This window comes from Lynx rufus, unplaced genomic scaffold (assembly GCF_022079265.1).
Source record: "Lynx rufus isolate CCGP_SWC_20201006 ecotype Redwood Valley unplaced genomic scaffold, mLynRuf1.p SCAF_11, whole genome shotgun sequence".
NCBI lineage: Eukaryota > Metazoa > Chordata > Mammalia > Carnivora > Felidae > Lynx > Lynx rufus.
Genome location: NW_025814825.1, coordinates 47,941,325 through 47,962,030, shown reverse-complemented (window position 1 = coordinate 47,962,030; position 20,706 = coordinate 47,941,325).

Here is a 20,706-nt window from a genome sequence, read left to right as displayed (position 1 = left end):
TCTTAATAAAAACCCTGAAGAAAGTTGGGATAGAAGGAGCATACCTTAACATCATAAAAGCCATATATGAAATTCCCACAGCTAATATCATCCTCAATGGGGAAAAACTGAGAGCTTTCCCCCTGAGATTGGGAACACAACAGGGATGTCCACTCTTACCACTGTTGTTTAACATAACGTTGGAAGTCTTAGCCTCAGCAATCAGACAACAAAATGAAATAAAAGGCATCCAAATTGGCAAAGAAGTCAAACTTTCACTTTTCGCAGATGACACGATTCTCTATGTGGAAAACCCAAAAGACTCCACCAAAAAAACTGCTAAAACAGATACATGAATTCAATACAGTCATAGGATATAAAATCAATGTACAGAAATTGGTTTCATTTCTATAGACCAATTATGAAGCAACAGAAAGAGGTATCAAGGAATCAGTCCCATTTACAATTACACCAAGAACCATAAAATACCTAGAATAAACCTAACCAAAGAGGTAAAAAATATGTATGCTAAAAACTATAGAAAACTTACGAAAGAAATTGAAGAAGACACAAAGAAATGGAAAAACATTCCATGCTCATGGATTAGAAGAACAAATATTGTTAAAATGTAGATGCTACCCAAAGCAATCTACACATTCAATGCAATCCCAATCAAAATAGCACCAGCATTCTTCTCAGAGCTAGAAGAAACAATCCTAAAATTTGTAGGGAATGAAAAAAGACCCCGAATAGCCAAAGTAATGTTGAAAAAGAAAACCAAAGCAGGAGGCATCACAATCCCGGACTACATAGCCTGTACTACAAAGTCATAAACATCAAGACAATATGGAATTGGCATAAAAACAGACACATAGACCAATGGAATAGTATAGAGAGCCCAGAACTGGACCCACAAATGTATGGCCAACTAATCTTTGACCAAACAGGGAAGACTATCCAATGGAAAAAAGACAGTCTCTTTAGAAAATGGTGCTGGGAGAACTGGACATGCAGAAGAATGAAACTGGACCACTTTCTTACACCATACGCAAAAATAAACTCAAAATAAATGAAAGATATAAATGTGAGATAGGAAACCATCAAAATCCTAAAGGAGAAAATAGGCAACAACCTCTTTGACCTCAGCCACAGCAACTTCTTACTCAACACATCTCCGAAGGCAAGGGAAATAAAAGCAAAAATGAACTGTTGGGACCCCATCAAGATACAAAGCTTTGGCATAGCAAAGGAAACAATCAACAAAACTAAAAGGCAACCAATGAGATGGGAGAGGAAATTTGCAAATGACATACCAGATAAAGGTTTAGTATCCAAAATCTATAAAGAACTTAACAGATTCAACACCCAAAACAAATAATCCAGTGAAGAAATGGGCAGAAGACATGAATAGACACTTTTCCAAAGAAAACATCCATATGGCCAGCAGACACATGAAAAGATGCTTAACATCACTCATCACCAAAGAAATACAAATCAAAACCACATTGAGATACCCCCTCACACCGGTCAGAGTGGTTAAAATTAACAACTAAGGAAACAACAGATGTTGGTGAAGATGTGGAGAAAGAGACCTTTCTTGAGCTGTTGATAGGAATGTAAACTGGAGCAACTGTCCTGGAAAACTGTGGAGATTCCTCAAAAGTTAAAAATAAAATTGCCCTACAACCCAGCAATAGCACTACTAGGAATTTATCCAAAGGATACAGGAGTGCTGATTCATAGGGGCACATATACCCCAATGTTTATAACAGCACTATCAACAATAGCCAAATTATGGAAAGAGCCCAAATGTCCATCAACTGATGAATGGATAAAGAAGGTGATATGTGTATATATACACACATATATATGTGTGTGTGTGTATATACACACACATATGCACAATGGAATATTACTCAGCAATTAAAAAGAATGAAATCTTGCCATTTGCAACAATGTGGATGGAACTGTAGGCTATCATGGTAAGTGAAATAAGTTGGTCAGAGAAAGATCTCCTATGTTCTCACTCCTGTGTGGAAGATGAGAAACTTAAAAGAAGACAGTGGGGGAAGGGAAGGAAAAAAATAGTTACAAACAGACAGGGAGGGAGGCAAACCATAGGAGACTCTCAAATACAAGAGAACAAACTGAGAGTTGATGGGGGGGGGCAAGAGGGAGGGGAAAATGGGTGATGGGCATTGAGGCAGGCACTTGTTGATGAGCATCAGGTGTTGTATATAAGTGATGAATCACAGGAATCCACTCCTGAAGCCAAGAGCACACTGTGTACTCATGTGTTAACTAACTTGATAATAAGTCATATTTTAAAAAATCAGGGCTGTTTTTCCAGGAAGACGGTGATTATATACCACCCAGGAGAAATAAGATCACTCATGTTCTTTATTTTCTGTGGAGAAGCTTCCTTCACCATCTGTATGTATTGAGTCTAACCATGCCTTCCTTTCCCGTCTAAAATGTCACTTCCTCTATGACATATATCTTAATTCAAGTTTCATTATCCTGGTGAATTAGCTCTCTGACTCAATATAATACAAATGGCACTTGTGGTTTTATTTTATTTTTTATTTTTATTTATTTTATTTTTTATTTTTTTATTTGTTAAAAATTTTTTAATGTTTTTATTTATTTTTGAGACAGAGACAGACAGAGCACGAGCAAGGGAAGGGCAGAGAGAGAGGCAGACACAGAATCCGAAGCAGGTTCCAGGCTCTGAGCTGTCAGCACAGAGCCTGACGTGTGGCTCAAACTCACGAAGTGTGAGATCATGTCCTGAGCTGAAGTCAGACACTTAACCGACTGAGCCACCCAGGCTCCTGGCACTTGTGGTTTTTATGTGGATTTTATTATAATATGCTTTTTTCTAGACCCATTTGAACATTTGTCTTAACGAACTAAAAACTCACGAAAGGCAGAGAATCTGTCTCATCATTAGAGAATCCCTTGAAGCAACCAATACTGTGACCTACATGTGGGAGATATAATATAAACACTTTATGAATTAGATATCAACCAGAATTCTATGTTTCTAAAATAATAATTGTATTTCAGTTGGAAAACTAAAGAAAAAAAACCCCAAAACCCTGAGCTTTTATTCCATTTCTTTGGGGGAAACATGGTTCTAGATTTTAATGTGAAATATTGTGAAGCCTGGTCTCAGAAACTGGTCTCAGAAGCCCGGTCTCAACTTCTAAATTGAATTTAGAAGTCTGAGGTCATGTGATAGGTAAATGAAGAGTATCTCTTCAATTATAGAGCAGAAGCTATTCCATGTAACTGCCTTCCTAATTACCATCTTAACACAGTGATTATTTTTATGTGAACCAAATAGTTTCTTAAGTCAAGAAGCAAATGAAAGGTTGGGGAGAGACATCTGCTTGAATGAAATAATATTTCTTTGTGAATGTTTGGGATCCTTTGAGTTTCTATGTGATTCATAAACATGGGGATAATTGGAAATGATATTCTGGCCAACAGGTTTGTTTACCACAGACAATACAATAACAACAACAAAACAGGTCTAATATCCCCACTTGAAATCTTATTATTTTTTTTTGCATTATAAATTAATCCACAGTGGAATCAATCTTTTATAATAGAGATGAGATGAGGTTGAACTATTATTTCACTTCCAGTTTTAATTTGTGATTTATTTCCTGGGAGTAAAATATAGTTCTGAATTGTGAACTTTCTATTGCTTTTGTAAATTGAATTTGATTAATATATTATAAATTGATATGCATTAAATGTGCTCTAACATAATCTCTTTATTTTGTGGTGGGAATAAAATCATTCATTAAATATTATTGAGTATGTACTATGTGCTAAGCATTGAACAGGATACAAAGACAGGAAATTTTCTTTCTGTAGAACATACAGTTTTATTAGGAAAATTAAATTTACATATAATGCATGATAGAAAATACACACAAAGAGGGGTACCTGGGTGGCTCAGTTGGTTAAGCATCCAACTCTTGATCTTAGCTCAGGTCATGATCTCATGGTACGTGAGTTCGAGCCTCACATTGGGCTCTGCACTGACAATGCAGAGCCTGCTTGGGATTCTCTCTCTCCCTCTCCCTCTCCCTCTCCCTCTCCCTCTCCCTCTCTCTCTCCCTCTCCCTTTCCCTCTCCCTCTGCTCCTCTCCTGCTCACTCTCTTTTATTTATTATTTTTAAATAATAAAAAAATAAACACAAGGAAATACATGAAAAGAGAGACTTCAAGAGATGCAATGCTTATATATAGCTATAGGCTCAAAAAAGGCCTCCCTGAAGCAAAGGGTTTAGTTAGGCTTTGAAGGTAAAATTTGAGACAGGATAATAATAGCTGATATTTACTGAGTAATCAGGTACCTTTCTAAGTACCAATTTTTTTTTAAACTGCCACAGTCACTTCATGAGTTTGGTGCTATTATTATCCCTATAAAATAGATAAGCAAATAGAGGCACAGAGACAAAGTAACTTGATGAAGAACATACAGCTACTAAGTGGCAGAACCAGGGTATGAGTGCTTGCAGCCTGACTTCAGTTTTTAATCACTCTACTATGGGAAATTACAAGTATGAGTAATAGTATGAGTGTAATAGCAGGGACAAGAGAATATGAGGTGGATGTGGAAAAGAACACAGGGCTGAGTCTGCCTATAACAAAGTACCCATTGGGAAATGTGTTGAGAAAGAACATTAGAAATGACAATTAGGGCAAATCACCAAAGACTATATAAACTACGAATTTTGGGCTTTACTCAGTAAGTAATTAAAAGCTACGGACAGGGTTTGAGCCAGTCAGTCTTTGATTGGTCTCCCTTTAGCAAGGCCTAAGACGAGGATTTGAGCCAAGAAGTTAATCTGGTTAAGTGATCCCAGGAAATATTCATATGCTGAAGTTAAAAAGTAAAGAAAAGGAAGCCAATGTGTTGTATTATTGTGCGTGTATATGATATATACCAGAAAGTTGTGACTTCCACTTTAACCTAGAGAGTTCCAAACACATATTATGCCCAGATAGAAATATAGAACAAAGAATAAATATGTAGTGAGCACCATTAAAGAGAACCCAGGACTGAAAATACAGGTTTGAACATAATCTGTCTCATAGAAGTACTCCTGCATTCTTATGAACTAACCCAAGATATTTTGCTCTCAGAAAGTGTAGAAATGTCCCAATTTGCAAGTCTTAACCTTTGCTCCTGACTGGTTTTAAATGAATAAGGTGTATATACCATAACAAAGTGGGTATAACTCATGAATGCAAGATTGGTTAAACCTCCAAAAGTCAGTTAATGTAACACGCAGTTTGATAGAATAAAAAAACAAAATCAAATTATCATTTCAATAGATGCATGAGCGACATTTGGCAAACTACAATATTCTTTCATAATAAAAAGTCAACAGCACAGCCAGTTTCCACTGTGACATGTAAAGAGGCTGCAAGTTGTCCTTGCCACCCTCATAAAAGGAAAAGTAGTTGAACAAATTGAAATATGATGACTTCTCTTAGCTCTTCCAGAGAATTAAGGTTACAGAATAGACTGCCACCCCCAAAACTGGAGAGACAGGTAGATACATAGAATAAAGGATACAGATTAGCTAGGTTGCCTGAAGCAGAAGATGCTAGAACCAGTAACTGGTAGGAAAACTTAGGTGTTAACTTTGATGCACTGCTGGAGGCTATATATGGACTACCTTGAAAGTTAAAATTCCCTGGGGACCAGTCAAAGGAGGGGGCAAGTATTCATGTGTTTTTACTTCCAGGAGCCCTACTAGGTTCTCACAGTGAGGATGGGAGAAAAAATGACCTTGAATTTGCACAGGCAAATGGGAAAGTAACCATTTTTGAGATATACCCAAGTGAAAGGAACAGATTTAAAGCAAGCCCAGAGTGTGTCCTGTATAAAAATGACCACACAGCAAGGCAAAATACTTCACCAGAGCCTTATCTGACTTGGAAGATAAATTACATCAGGAAGAGGGCCCTCAACAGAATGTGACCATGCTGGCACCTTGATCTTGGACTGCTCAGCCTCTAGAACTTTGAGAAATAAATTTCTAAGTTACCCAGCCTATGGTATTTTGTTCTAGTATCCCAAACAGATGAAAAATATATCAATTAAAAGTATATATATATATATATATATATATATATATATACACACACACACACACACATATATATATATATATATATGTTAAGACTTGCAAATTGGGACATGTGTATATATATATATATTTATATATATTATATATAATAAAAGAATAAGTATACATAAAAAGAATATATAAAAAAGAATAAGATCCAAGTATATGTTGTCTACAAGGACACCATTTTAAATATAAATAAATATAAATACACAGATCAAAAAGAAAGAGATGGGAAAAGGTATACTACGTTATTACTAATCAAAAGAAAACTGGAGGAAAGATAGACTTCAGAATAAGAAATATTATCAGGATAAAGACAATCATTATATAATGATAAAAAGAGTTGATTGCTCAAGAAGACATAATTCTTACATTAAGCACCTAAAAAAAAGCCCCTAACAACAGTTTGTCAATATACATGAGATGAAACCTGATGGAAAGACAAGAAAGAATAGACTAAGCCTCTATTGTCATTGGGGACTTCAACACCCCTTTACTGTAATTGACAGAGCAGGGAGAGAGAGAATCACCAAGGATATAGTTGAATTGATTACAGCCATCAATTAACTGGATCTAGTGGACATTTATAGAAATATATAGAAATTCAACATCAGAATACTTATTGTTCTCAAGCTTACATGGATCATCCTCCAAGATAGATCCCATTCTGGGCCATAAAGCATATCCATTTCTTCTGGGATGTGCAGTTTCTTACCATATACTTCTTCATAGTATTCTCTTATAATCCTTTGTGTTTCTGTGGTGTCAGTTGTTACTTTTCCTCTCTCATTTTTTATTTTATTTATTTGGGTCCTTTCTCTATTTTTCTTAATAAATCTGGCTAAAGGCTTGTCAATTTTGTTTATTTTATAAGATTTATTCTTGTGGCACCTGGGTGGCACTTATTAAGTGTCTGACTCTTGGTTTCAGCTTGGGCCATGATCTCACAGTTCATGGGTTGGAGCCCCACATCCGGCTCTGTGCTGACAGCATGGAACCTGCTTGGGATTCTCTCTCTCTCTCTCTCTCTCTCTCTCTCTCTCTCTCTCTGCCTATCCCTCACTCACTCTCAAAATAAATAAACTTAAAAAAATAAAAAAAATATGTTTGTAAGATTCTTTCTAAGAATTGGCCCATGTGGTTATAGAGGCCAAAAAGTCCCACAGTCTGCCTTTTGCAAGTGGAGAACTAGGAAGTCTAGTGGTGTAATTCAGTCTGATCCAAAGGGCTGAGAACCAGGAATTCTGGATGTTTATGGGCAGAAGAGAAGAGAGAATTCACCCTCTCCTGGAATTTTTGTTCTATTTGGTCCCCTAATAGATTGGGTGATGCCCAGCCATGGAGAGGGAGGATCTTTTTTACTCTGTCTATTGATTCCAATGCTAATCTCTTCTGGAAATAGCCTCAAAGACACACCCAGAAATAATGCTATAACAGTTATCTAGGCATCCCTTAGCTTAATCATTTAAGGAATAAATGGTACTAATTCCCTACAATCTCTTAGAGAAAATAGAAGCAGAAGGAATATTTTCTAGTTCATTCTATGAGGCTAGTATTAAACTAATACCAGAACCATGTAAAGACATCACAAAGAAGAAAGCCTATTCACAACTATCTATTGTGGACATAGATGAAAAAATCCTCAAGAAAATATTAGCAAATTGAATACAGCACATATAAGAAAGCTCATCTGCAATGATACAAATGTTTAGAGTCTTAATGGAGGGTGGAGGTTGCATACATATGCAAATTTCCCCAAAGTAATCAAACTATACACTTAACACACACACACACACATTACTTTATCTAATTTATACTGTAATTTCAAAGAGTGTACAATTCAAAGAGACTTGACAATTGCATATACCCATGTATTTACAACTATGTATGTTTATTTGTTACTGGTTATAGGATACATTTTCTTATTTCTTGACATGGCTATTAATTTTGTATTACTTGATGTGCTTATTGGATTTCACCATTTATACATGTAAAACATGTATGCAAATTATTGGGAGTCTGAATTTTCTTCTCTCTTTCTCTTTTTTTATGAAAGTTGAGTTTTGTTCCAGAAAATAGTTAATTTTCTTATGGATATGCTGATCCTCTCATGGCTTGATTTTAAATCTTGTTAGGACAAGTCTACAGAATTCCTTATTTCAGGGTAGAGATGCTGTGGTCTTTCTGGTGTACTCAGTTGACCAGCCTCGAGAGTTCATCAAGGTCATTCCATGCTGGCAAAACTACTACATTTTCTACCTTATTCTTCCATCTTCTTCCGTCTACATTCATCTTGTAGCTCCCTGGCTGCTTTTCTCTGCCAATCTTCAAAGCCTCAATCTACACACACAGCTTAGCATATGATCAAAGATATAATGGGACATCTTGAAATTTTGGAAGATCCTTTTTTTAGTGCAACTTTCCTCTCTTTAGTACTTTGTCCCACATATTCCAGTTACCTCAGTATCACAATTTCTGTCTCCTTATTTCAGCAAGGCTGTCATGTTCTGCCTGAATTTTTAATTCTCTGACTCATGCCAGTCTGGAAAGTACTCTGAATCAGAAAGCTTGAGGAATTGAGGGTTCTATCTCATGTATTTCCCTCTGTCAGAGAGGACACTTCTGTGCTACATGTAGTTTAGTGTCTAAAGACAGTTGTCTCAGATATTTTGTCCAGTTTTACAGTTTTTTTTTTTTTTGTAGTGGAAGGCTAGTCTAGAGCAAGTTTCTCCATGATAAGCAGAAGCAGACATCATTATAATTATACTTAATTGCTTTTAATGGCAGATGGCTATTTCTACCTTCACTTTTGAATAATGTAATCAGGGAAATTTAATCTTAAATTGTTACTTGCAACACTAATTTTTTCACCCTCTCTTTAGGGATTATCATCAGGATGATGGATTAGATTATCAATCCACCTATTATATATAATATCCTTCATTGTCTGTAACACATGAATAAGAAGAAACTTCAATATTATTGATGTGATAAAGTAAAAATGATTAACAAGGAAAGAAAGTTGATCAGATTCATGACTTGTGAATGGATTGGAAAGAGCAATAATATATTAGATTAAAAATTTATTACAAGATTAATCAATTTCTATGGATAGTTTTGACATAGGAAATTAGTATTAATTATGATGACTGTTTTTAACTACCATGGATACTGAAGAAAATAGAAAGTAGATGATGTGAAACAAAAAGATAATTTATTTTTCAGTTATAGATGAAATATTGAGTATGGAAATATGCACATCATATAGTTTATGATCCATTTTAGAGATATTAGTATAAAAATAAATACGTTATCTCATTAAGGCAGTGATGGAGAATTCTTCTGCCAGCAACAAATGCTCATGTTTAGTCATGCATGACATGTATGCCTTAAACGTAACCATGAGAGAGGATAATGGTTACCCAAGGAAGCATGGTCACAGAAGAGGGCAGTGTTGTCATTTTGATAGGTCTTATTAATAGTTTGTAAATTCCCTTACTAGGTAGGCATTCTTAGAAATCTGTGTGTGAGGGGCACCTGGGTGGCTCTGTCAGTTGAGCGTCCGACTTCGGCTCAGGTCATGATCTTGCGGTTTGTGAGTTCGAGCCCCGTGTGGGGCTCTGTGCTGACAATTCAGAGCATGGAGCCTCCTTTGGATTCTGTGTCTCCCCGTCTCTCGGCCCCTCCCCTGCTCATGTTCTGTCTCCTTCTGTCTCTCAATAATAAATAAATGTTAAAAAAAAAAAAAAAAGAAATCTGTGTGTGTCTCCTGGCAACAAATGTGTGCTTGAAACTACATTCAGGATATAAAAAATTAATAAAGAAAAGACTGTATAAAAATTAGAGCAGATACATGGCTGGACATTTCAGAGAAGCAAGTGTTATGCTACTTATTAGTTTCTCCTCATGAATAAAATGAATAATATCAAACTCAGAAGGTTTATATGAGATTTATTTATTTATTTTAATGTTTATTTTTGAGAGAGAGAGAGGGGCAGAGAGAGAGGGAGACATAGAATCTGAAGCAGGCTCCAGGCTCCAAGCTGTCAGCACAGAGCCTGATGTGGGGTTTGAAGTTACAAACTGTGAGATCATAACCTGAGCCAAAGTCGGACACTTTACTGACTGAACCACCCAGGTGCCCCATGTGAGATTTAAATTATCCCATATAAAAATGCATCTTGTAAATTATCTTGCACATAGCCATAATTTAATAAATGTTAATTAAATGAACAATTACATACAGGTACTATTATTATCTTCATGTTGCAGATGTGAAAATGTTGCCCATACAATGAGTAACTTGACAAAGTGCTCACAGGTAGGAAGTGATAAATCTGGGATTCTAACATAGGACACCTTACTCCAAAAGTTCATCTGGCCTTAAATTAAAAATATTCAAATAGTATATAGTATGGAATCATAAATGTCAATACTATGAAGTCATCAAGTAAGGACCATTTGGCTTTTTCCTTTCTTCTCCATTTATCCAGGAGCACTGAACAAATGGTGAAATATTTCATTTTCAGTAATAAGTAACTTAAGGTGCACTATATGGAAGAAGCTTTGTAAGCACTGTGCAGGAACCAAAACATAATAAAAGACTATTCTTCACAGGAAAAGACTTTGAAAGAGCTTTATCCTAGCCTAGATGGAGGGAATTCTTACCACTTAAGATACCCCCAGGCTTCCTATCTTAGCTAAAAAGGAAGAAGACATAATCAACAATGGTCAGATCTTCAAGAAAACATGTTAGGAACATCACAAGGACTGGAAAGGAAATAGGGGCAGGAAGGAGGTTTTTATTACTGCAGGAAAACTTGGGAAGGTAACGGCCCAGAGATAAAGGTCAAATAAGAGACTGGGATTTCATTGCAAGGTTATAATGCACCACTCATACTCCAGATCTAACCACCACACCAACAGGGCTCTGATGCAGAAACAATGGATAATAAAAGAGAGAGTCACAAGGCATAAACTCTCTCTGGGAAGCAGCACTTAGAGAAGCCCAAGGTCAAGAGAGAGATGGCAATAAGGACACTTAGAAGCTACAACAAATATTAAAAACACCCAGTTTCTAACCAGCCTCACATACATCTTTACACTAAAGTCATACTTATTTCAGTTCCTGTTAACTAATATAATGTCTGGCTTTTAAGAAGACATAATCCAGGGCATGACAAAAAACAAAACAAGAAAAAAACACTGATTGAAGAATGAAAACAATAATCAGAACCAGACTAAGCTGACACAGATGTAATTATTAGAGAGGGAATGTAAAATAACTGATTAATATGTTACATCTCTAATGGAAAAGTAGGCAACATAAAAGAACAGATGAGTAATGTAAGCAGAAATCTAGAATCTGTACAAAAGAATAAAAGGGAAATGCTAGAAGTCAAAATAGTATAACGAGAATGAAGAATGCCATTGATGGTGTCATCAGTAGATAGGACAGGGCTGAGGAGAGAATCAGTAATCTTGAAGTTAGGTCCATGAAAACTCTCGAGACTAGAAGAAGAAAAAAATTGAAAAAAAATCAGAACAGACTATCTGAAAACTTTGGACAACATCAAAAGGTGTTTTATATACATAATTAAAATGCCAGAAGAAGAAGGGAGAACTGAACACTAGTATTTGAAGCAATAGTGGCCAAGAACTTTCCAAAGTTATGACATGCTTCAAGCTACAGTTCTGGAAAGCTCATAGAATAAAAAAAAATGGACACATACATATATTGTAGTCTATAGAAAACCAAAAATAAGGGAAAAATCTGGAAAGAAGCCACTTGTAGAGAAATCACCTCACCAATGGATGTAAGAATTCCAGTGTACTGCTCATCAGAAACAATGCAAAAAAAAAATGAGAGCAAAGAGAAATATTTAGAGGGTTGAAAGGAGTGGAGGAAAAAGCATTTCAATATAGAATTCTATATTCAGTGAAATAAACTGAAAGATAAAGATTTTCACAAACAAACAAAAACAGAAGAGGTTTATAGCCAAAAGACATGCCCTGCAAGAAATGTCAAAAGTTCTTCAGTCAGAAAGAAGATGATATAGGTAAAAAAAAAACCTTGGATATACGTAAAGAAACGAAGAGCATCAAAAAAGGGATAAATTTAGGTTAAAAATGGTTTATTTTTCTTCTTGTTAATTAAAATAGTTATCCAAAAGATAGTTACGTAGTTATCTAAAATGTAACTGTCTAAAGCAGTGCTAGTAATAATGTATTGGATACTTGTATTAAGTGGTTAAGTGACATGAATGACTTGTCACTCAGAATGGGACGTAGGAAGTGGGAACACTCTGCTATAGGCTACCTCCACTGGTGTGAGATGGTATAACATTGTTTGAAGATGGACTTGGAATAGATAAAAGGTACACAATATATTAAAGGTAGTCATTACTTTTTAAAAAAGAAATGTACTTGTTAGCTAAGAACATAAAAGTGTATACTGGACTTGAATAATTTTAATAACTGGGTGTTGGTTGATAGGAGCCAGGTTTCTTATTATTGGAGTATGAAGTTACCAGTAAGCACAGGAAGTAGGCTAAAATGATACATGTGGCAATGGATCAGAATTGGAGGTACAGAATGAACTCAAATGTGGCTTAATATAGATATAGATGCATGTAGAAATATTTATATGTGCATGTACGGGGGTTAGAATCACACGTTTCCATGCTGTGTCAGCTGAGAGAACACAGAAGCAAGACACCTTAGCAACAAGTACACCTAACACCCAGCTCTTGGTTTCTAATGCTCTTCTCCAAAGCAGGAACCAGAACTCCTAGTCTGGTTCTAGGACTGGGCAGGGAATATAAAGATGAGTCTGGGGCATCTTTTAGTTCTGGAAAGCAAAACAAAACCAAAACCCAAAACTAACCCTCCCCAAACCTCACAAAACCCAAAAATACTCAAAAAAAATGTTTTTGATGAGAAAATGTCAAGGGACACAGGAACTAATTGAGAGTTCCCAATGGCCAAAACTGAAATAAATTTGAGCAACAAATAACTGAATTTGTATTGAATTATAACTTAAGGTACATAATAAATAAGTAAATAGGTAAATACTGTATACTATATCTGTATCTATATATCTATATATATTTATCTGTATCTATATCATCTATATGTAATCTATATGTCGTCATATATCTATATCTATATCTATATCTATCTATATCTATCTATATCTATATCATCTATATCTATTTATATATCTATACTAAACCAGGGGAAATAAATAAAATCTCCCATGAAGAATTCTAAATAATTTATGCAGATACTCTGTCCTCAAGGAGATAAAGCGTATCTCTCCATTCCTTAAATATAGAGTAAACATACTGTAGAGAAGGTGAAAATACAGTATGGAAAAGGGGGAAAAGAATATAGTAGAGAAATCTACAAACACTATCTCAGCCAGGTGATCAGTATTAACATCAAAGTATATGTCCATAGTGTGTACCTACTAAATCATTTGATGAAAATGGCAATCACTTTTATGATCTCCCCCTCCCCCAAACACATAACCATTGTACAATCAAGAAAAACATCAGATTACCTCAATAGAAAGACATGTTACATAATATCTCACTAGTATTCCTCAAAGTGTCAAGGTCATCAAAAAGGACAAGGAAAGTCTGAGAAACTATTATAGCCAATTGGAGCAAAGGGAGCCCCAACTACAGAATATAATGTGGTATCCTGGATCCCGGAAGGCGAAATAGTAGGTATCCCCAACTATTATTTTATTGTTGTCAATTTCTTCCTTGATGTCTGTTAGTAGTTGCTTTATATATTTGTGTGCTTCCATGTTGAGTGCATACATATTTATAATATAAAACCAGTACAGAGCTTAAAGTGCAAAAACAGTAAAATCAATTGGACCTATAAAAATCAGTCAAGGGATTCACAAAATAAAAGAACCTGAAGTATGATATCATATACATAAAATTTGGAGAGGGGAGTAAAAATTCAGTACTTTTAGAATGGGTTCAGTCTTATATGACTATCAACTAAAAATAGACTGCTATATGCATAAGATACTATATATGACCCTAATGGTAACCACAAATCAAAAACCTATAATAGATATAGAAAAAATAAAAAGGAACCCAAGCATATCACTAAAGAAAGCCATCAAATCACAAGGGGAGGGATTAAGAGAAGAAAGGAACAGAAAACTAAAAACACAACCCCAAAAAACAAACAAAACCCCAAAAAACAACCCCTCCTACCAAATCCAAAACCAAAAATATCTCTGTAAAACAAGTGACAAAATGACTCTAAGTACAAATATATCAGTAATTACTTTGAATGTAAATAGACTTAATGCTCCAGTCAAAAGCCATAGGGTGACTGAATGGATAGAAAATCAAGACTCATCTATATGCTGCCTACAAAGAGACTCACTTCAGACTTAAAGACACATGAAGATTGAAAGTGAAGGGATGGAAAAGCATTTACCATGCAAATGGAAGTGAAAAGAAAGCTGGAGTAGCAATGCTTATATCGAACCAAATAGACTTTAAAATAGACTGTAATGAAACAAAGAAGGACACTACATAATGATAAAGGGAAGAATCCAGGAAGAGGATATAACCATTGTAAAATCTTCATAGCAGGAGAAACCAGGTGTAGTGGAATATATGGGGACTTCCTGTACTATCTTTGCAACTTTTCTGTGACTGTAACACTAATATAAAATAAATTTTTCAAAAGGAAACCCACACAATAGAATATATTTGTGACATACATGTCTGTGAACATCCAGATTATATAGAAACCACTTATGAATCAATCTTTTTCTGGTATGAATCAATTTTTAAGAAGCAGACAGTTTGATGGAGAAATGGACATAAAGATTTGAACTGATACTTCATGAAAGATCAATTATCAATAAATATATAAAATGGTTTTATTAGTCATTAGGGAGATATATATTATAATTATAGTGAAGTTCTATATACTCACATACTCCCCACAAAGAAGAAGATGAAAAAGGCTAAAGACTGACAATAATAAGTACTGAAGAGAATTTGAAGCAATCAGAAATCTCAGCATTGTTGGCCCAGTATATATATATATGTGTGTGTGTGTGTGTGTGTGTGTGTGTATCTCTATGTGTATATATGTATATGTATGTGTGTGTGTGTGTACTTATGCAACACATATACATATTCTGTGCATATAGTGCATAATTCAGTAAATATATACACACAATAGAAAAGACATGTACTAGAATATTTGTAGCAGCACTACCTGTAGTCACCTAAAACTTGAGGGTACTGCAATTATTATCAACAGTAAAATGGACTAAGGTATCATACATTCAAATACCAACACTGAGACTGGAGCATTTATAACTTCATGTTGCAATATGGATGAATATTACAAACATAATGTTGAACAACGTAAGTTAAAAATAAAAGTATAAATGCTGTACTACTTTATGAAGTACAAAAATAGGCCAAAAAAAAAAAACACTGGTGTTAGATGTCAAGGAAATTATTTTCCTTGAACGTGTGGTAGCTGGAGGGATGTAGGAAGAGAGACATACATGTGTGTATGTGTATACATATGCCAATATATACATATTCAAAATATGTTAAATATATATAGATATGAAAACATTACAGAATAATTTAAAGAATACCTACAACAATCAAAAAGCAGTGCCAAAAACCAAAGCATAAAAACCACAGTAAAAAAGAAAAAAAACCCCGAGAATTATGTAATGATTGTAAGGGGAATATCAAAGAAGAATCACTATATCAGATCTATGTTTAGGGAATGTATTATTATGAGGTGTGAAGTTACACAGTGAGTTTCCTGAGTACTGTGGCCAAAAGTGAAGTAGTGTGTGTGTGTGTGTGCGCGCACGTGCGCATATATATATATGACAAGAAAACGTTAAGACAGTTTTGATATTTTATATTTTAAACCCATTTTGAACTCATGTAAATATGACATTTGAGTCTCTATGTCAGAGACATTGGAGAGCCTAATATGTAATATAAAATACTTTTCCTACATTTTTTTCTTTTTAAAGAATGCTTGGAGAATAGACAATACTTCCTTGGATACACACATTAAGACCTGTAGTTAGGAGCCTTCATGGTGGGACCTTGTATTGTATAGCCCCTGCCCAATCTGGGACTGATAATTTGTTATTTCTTTAACACTAGCAAAGCACCACCCCTAGTTGTGGTGCTAGCACCACACCCTAGTTGTGACCACTAGCACCCTAGTTGTAACTTTCTAACCAGTTCTATGCAGTGAAGAAACACTGAGAAAGGAGACACGCCTGTTGGTCCTGTATTTAAATGACAACATTTTTTTCTCAAATCATGATTATATAGTTTCCCTGCTTCTTGGAAAACAAAGCTTGTTTTATACTGATTTAATTTAATTGACACAAAAAAGAGAAATATCAAAACCTGTGATATGTGTTCAGTGTTTTATTTTACAGTTTTTCTTCTGCTCCTTTCTTTCTCTTTAAAGCCCATTATTTATTCATTGTCTTCAGGCCTCTGAGCAGGTGACTGACAAGGGCAATGACTGCAAGAAAGAACTTGAGCAGGAGAAAAACTCAAGGAGTACTGGATGCTTTTGTCATGGATACAGACAGCCAATGAGAGATTGGGATGTCACTCCAGTCAAATAGCAACAGGAAAGGAGATTTCATGTTTGTAATTGGAGAGGGGGAACTGGAGGGATTTGGAGGTGATCTTAGTTGTGAATGAGGAGCTGAGGAAGTGGAATCAGAGGAAATCTACATTTGCATTAAAACTGTTAACAAAAGCCTCCTTCCCCTCCTGGAAACAGAGCCTGACTCAGATCCCCATGGCATTTTAGGATGCCTAAACTCGGGCTGTTCCATCACAGCAGCTGGGCTTGCCATGTGCATATAAATGCCTGACTAAATTGTTCAGAAAGCCCATCACTATTCCTAATAGATGGGAGCACTCCTGAGGGAGGCAGAGAGCAGAGAGAGTATTGTACCTTGTGGAGTGAACATAATCAAGAGTCAGAAACTGTCTCTACGGCAAAGGGCAGGTGAATAGGAAACTTTAGGGGTGGGTGTTAAAGGGTTCAGAGGCAGTTAACAAATGTGAATGGAATTCAGCTTCTCACTTATCCAGCTTCCCTCATGAGTCCTTGGTGTCCTTACACAAAATGCTTTCTAACTCCATTTCAGAATGACCTTGCTCAAATTATAATTTTGAGGATTATAAGCTTGTCATTGCACACCTATAGCAATTCCCTTCTCCCTACCACTGTGAATAAATTGGAGCAGGACACCCCTTGAGAATGTATAGTAACTACTCTAAATTCAGACTGTGCCACCTCTGGAAGCAAGCTCATGCCTTCTTTGCTGTGTTTGGACCCTTCCTGGTCTTTAGTCCCACCTCCTCCATGGTGACCCTGGGCCATCTCAATTCGGAAGATGGTTTCTGCCTTATTTACTATAGAATTAACTAATTATATTATCACATGTATTTTAGCTTGCCTTGGATTGTTATCATCATACAGATATTGATATATTTTGTGTGCATATTTTTCTATGCTTATTGAATTCTATGTACAGTAAAACCTTGGTTTTCAAGCATAATTCGTTCTGGAAACATGCTTGTAATCCAAAGCACTTGTATATCAAAATGAATTTCCTGATAAGAAATAATGGAAACTCAGATGATTTGTTCCACAACCCAAAAATATTCATATAAAAATGACTACAATAGTGTAATATAATACAAAATAATAAAGAAAATATACACCATAAAGGAAAATAAATTATCCTGCACTTACCTTTGTAAACCTTTGTGGCTGGTAAGAAGGAGACAAGAGAGAGGAGGGTTATTGTGTAGGACAACTGTCACTGGCCCTAATGGAATCACTGCTATCTTTTAGCTCAATGGAATCTTTTTCTTTTCATCTAACTTTAACAAGGAACCTATCCAATGACCTAGAATGAAGCAAAGCATTTCTAAGCTTACTTGGGTATGGAAAAGCAAAGGACTGTCCATAAGTGCTTTGAAGTGACAGAAATATACTAGTGCCAGTGTGAGCACCTTCCAGTGTTCTGAAAAATCACTGATTTCTGCCAAATACTGCAGCCTGAGACTGAAGATCCAAGCATGGGAGGTGATCACCCACAATCCCACAGCAAGAGTGAAAGAACCATTGGCACAGTTGTGATAATGTGATATTCAGTGTCATGTTCTACTATTATTGCAAGACGTTGCTCATTCATCAAGTTAAAATTTATTAGAAATGTTTGCTTGTCTTATAGAACACACACAGAACAAGTTACTCACAATCCAAGGTTTTACTGTATTGCATTTCTATTTTATTATATTTCTGCAAGTTTCCTAATATGTGCCAAATCAGATGTCTGCCCCTCTGTTCTCCAAGAGAAGCATCTGAGCCTCTCACATCCAAAGCCCAGCCTCGCAATGGCCACCTCTGTGGCCTTTTTAAGAGCAGTTCCTTGGATCACTGTAGCCTGTGGATCTCATGGATGGACCCCTGTTGATTTGCAAAGCTTGGTGATTTGGGGGCTCATTTCTCAGGTCTTAAAAATTAGATGTGTGTGAAGTGGGGTTCAAAGCCTTTGATCCTCAATGTTTCCAGGTCCAGAAAGATGAATTGGAGTTTTTGAGGGGAATAAACAGGGATGAATGTTGTATAAAGACCAATATGTGCAAAGGAAATGGAGTTGTGAAGAGATCTAGGACCAGCGAGAAGGGCTGTATGTCTAGAGCATAGGACAAAAAGTCAGAGTCATTTGCAAAGAAGGCTCAAGAGGTATATATGGCCTCTCTGTGGAGTAATATCTGTGTCAAGTCTGGGGTTAATTCTCTACAATCCTGTTTATCAGAGGAGCGATACAATCCATGTTTTATAATGGAATTTTAAAAATGAACTATAAGAGCCACTGCTTATTATGTTCCTCTTATATATATAAGTCTATAGTAGGTGCTTTATGGATGTCATAAAGTTAATAGACTAGAATACCTACTAAAGTAGAGAACATCGTTCTCATTCTACTGATGATGGATCTGAGGGCAGGAGAAGGTAAGTAACTCACTAATGGCCACAAAACATCTAGGATTTTTACTCTGGATCAATTCTGTAACTCCCTATGATGTTGCTGGTAAAGAGAAGGAGGGGACACACATACACAGCACAAATATTGGAAGCTGGGAGACCTATCATAAAAAAGAAATCATAGACTATTTTATTAGATTATTAAAGATGTTGTGAGGGCCTGAACTAAGGCAGAATCAGTGGGCTTGGTAAGAAAGATGGAATTTGAGGGATGTTTCTATTCTTTCCTTTTCCTAATGCACCAACATTAAGTTATAGAGTGTCCTTTTTTTTTTAATGTTTATTTATATTTAGAGAGAGAGAGAGAGAGAGAGAGAGAGAGAGAGAGAGAGAGAGAATATGAGATCAAGCAGGGGAGGGGCAGAGAAAGAGGGAAAGAGAGAATCCCAAGAAAGCTTCACTCTGTCAGTGCAGAGCCCAATATGAGGCTCAATCTCACGAACTGTGAGATCTTGATCTGAGTCGAGATCAAGAGTCGGACACTCAACTGACTGAACCACTCAGGCACCCCAGTTACAGAGCATTCTTTAAGTAATCACATCAGATAACACCATTTTCCTTCTGTCTCTTATATATAATTAAGAAAAAAAAAACAATAGAAAAATAAGTGCTTGCCAAATTTTCCAGCTTCCTTTCCTTCATCCCAGGAGTATCAGTCTTTCTCAAATTCTTCCTGTGTGATGAGTTCTTTCTGCTCATGCTTTTTATTGTCTGGATTTTACACACTTTCAATTTGCTAATTTATCCTATGCTCTCAGCTTAAATGTCATTTCTTCAGACAGGTCTTTTTTGGTCACACTTTCTAATGATAAAATCTGGTCACAATGAAAATAGGCCAACTTGAATAGCAGTGAAATACCTATCAGTAGGAGTATTTATGGAGGATCTATCAAATATTTATTGGAAATTATATGGGCTACAGCAAAAGAGAATCACAAAGGGCTTAAGTATATGTCTTGATATAAGAACATCCTCACCGAGGGAGTGAAGTTTTGGCTGAAGGCTGAGAAAAAGTGAGTTTTATAAAAGTAGGGGAGGGTTTGGTGGTGAGGAAAAGAGCATTCAGGGAAGACAAGATGTGCAAAGGATCAGGTGTGCAGTAAATGTGACACACAGAAGGAACCAGAAGGTTCCAGAAGGAAGAGCAGTGTAGCTGGACCATACACGGGGCAGCAAGGGTAAGGGTGGACTGGCAGACAGGATTATTGCGCAGAAAAGGGCCTTGCTGCCTATACTGAGAGGTCCCTTATTGCCTTAGGATTTAGAAGTGCAACTGACCTTCATCTTGAGGTGCAGCAGTCAACCTGCTTTCTCTTGAGAAAACTCCAAGTTCCGCCGTGATCTGTGGTCCCGGCCAGTTCATCAGCCAGTAGGTTACCATCCCCACCCATCTTGGTTAGGAAATTCAAACAAGTCTCTGCCAAAGTCTGAATATGAAATGTATTAAATC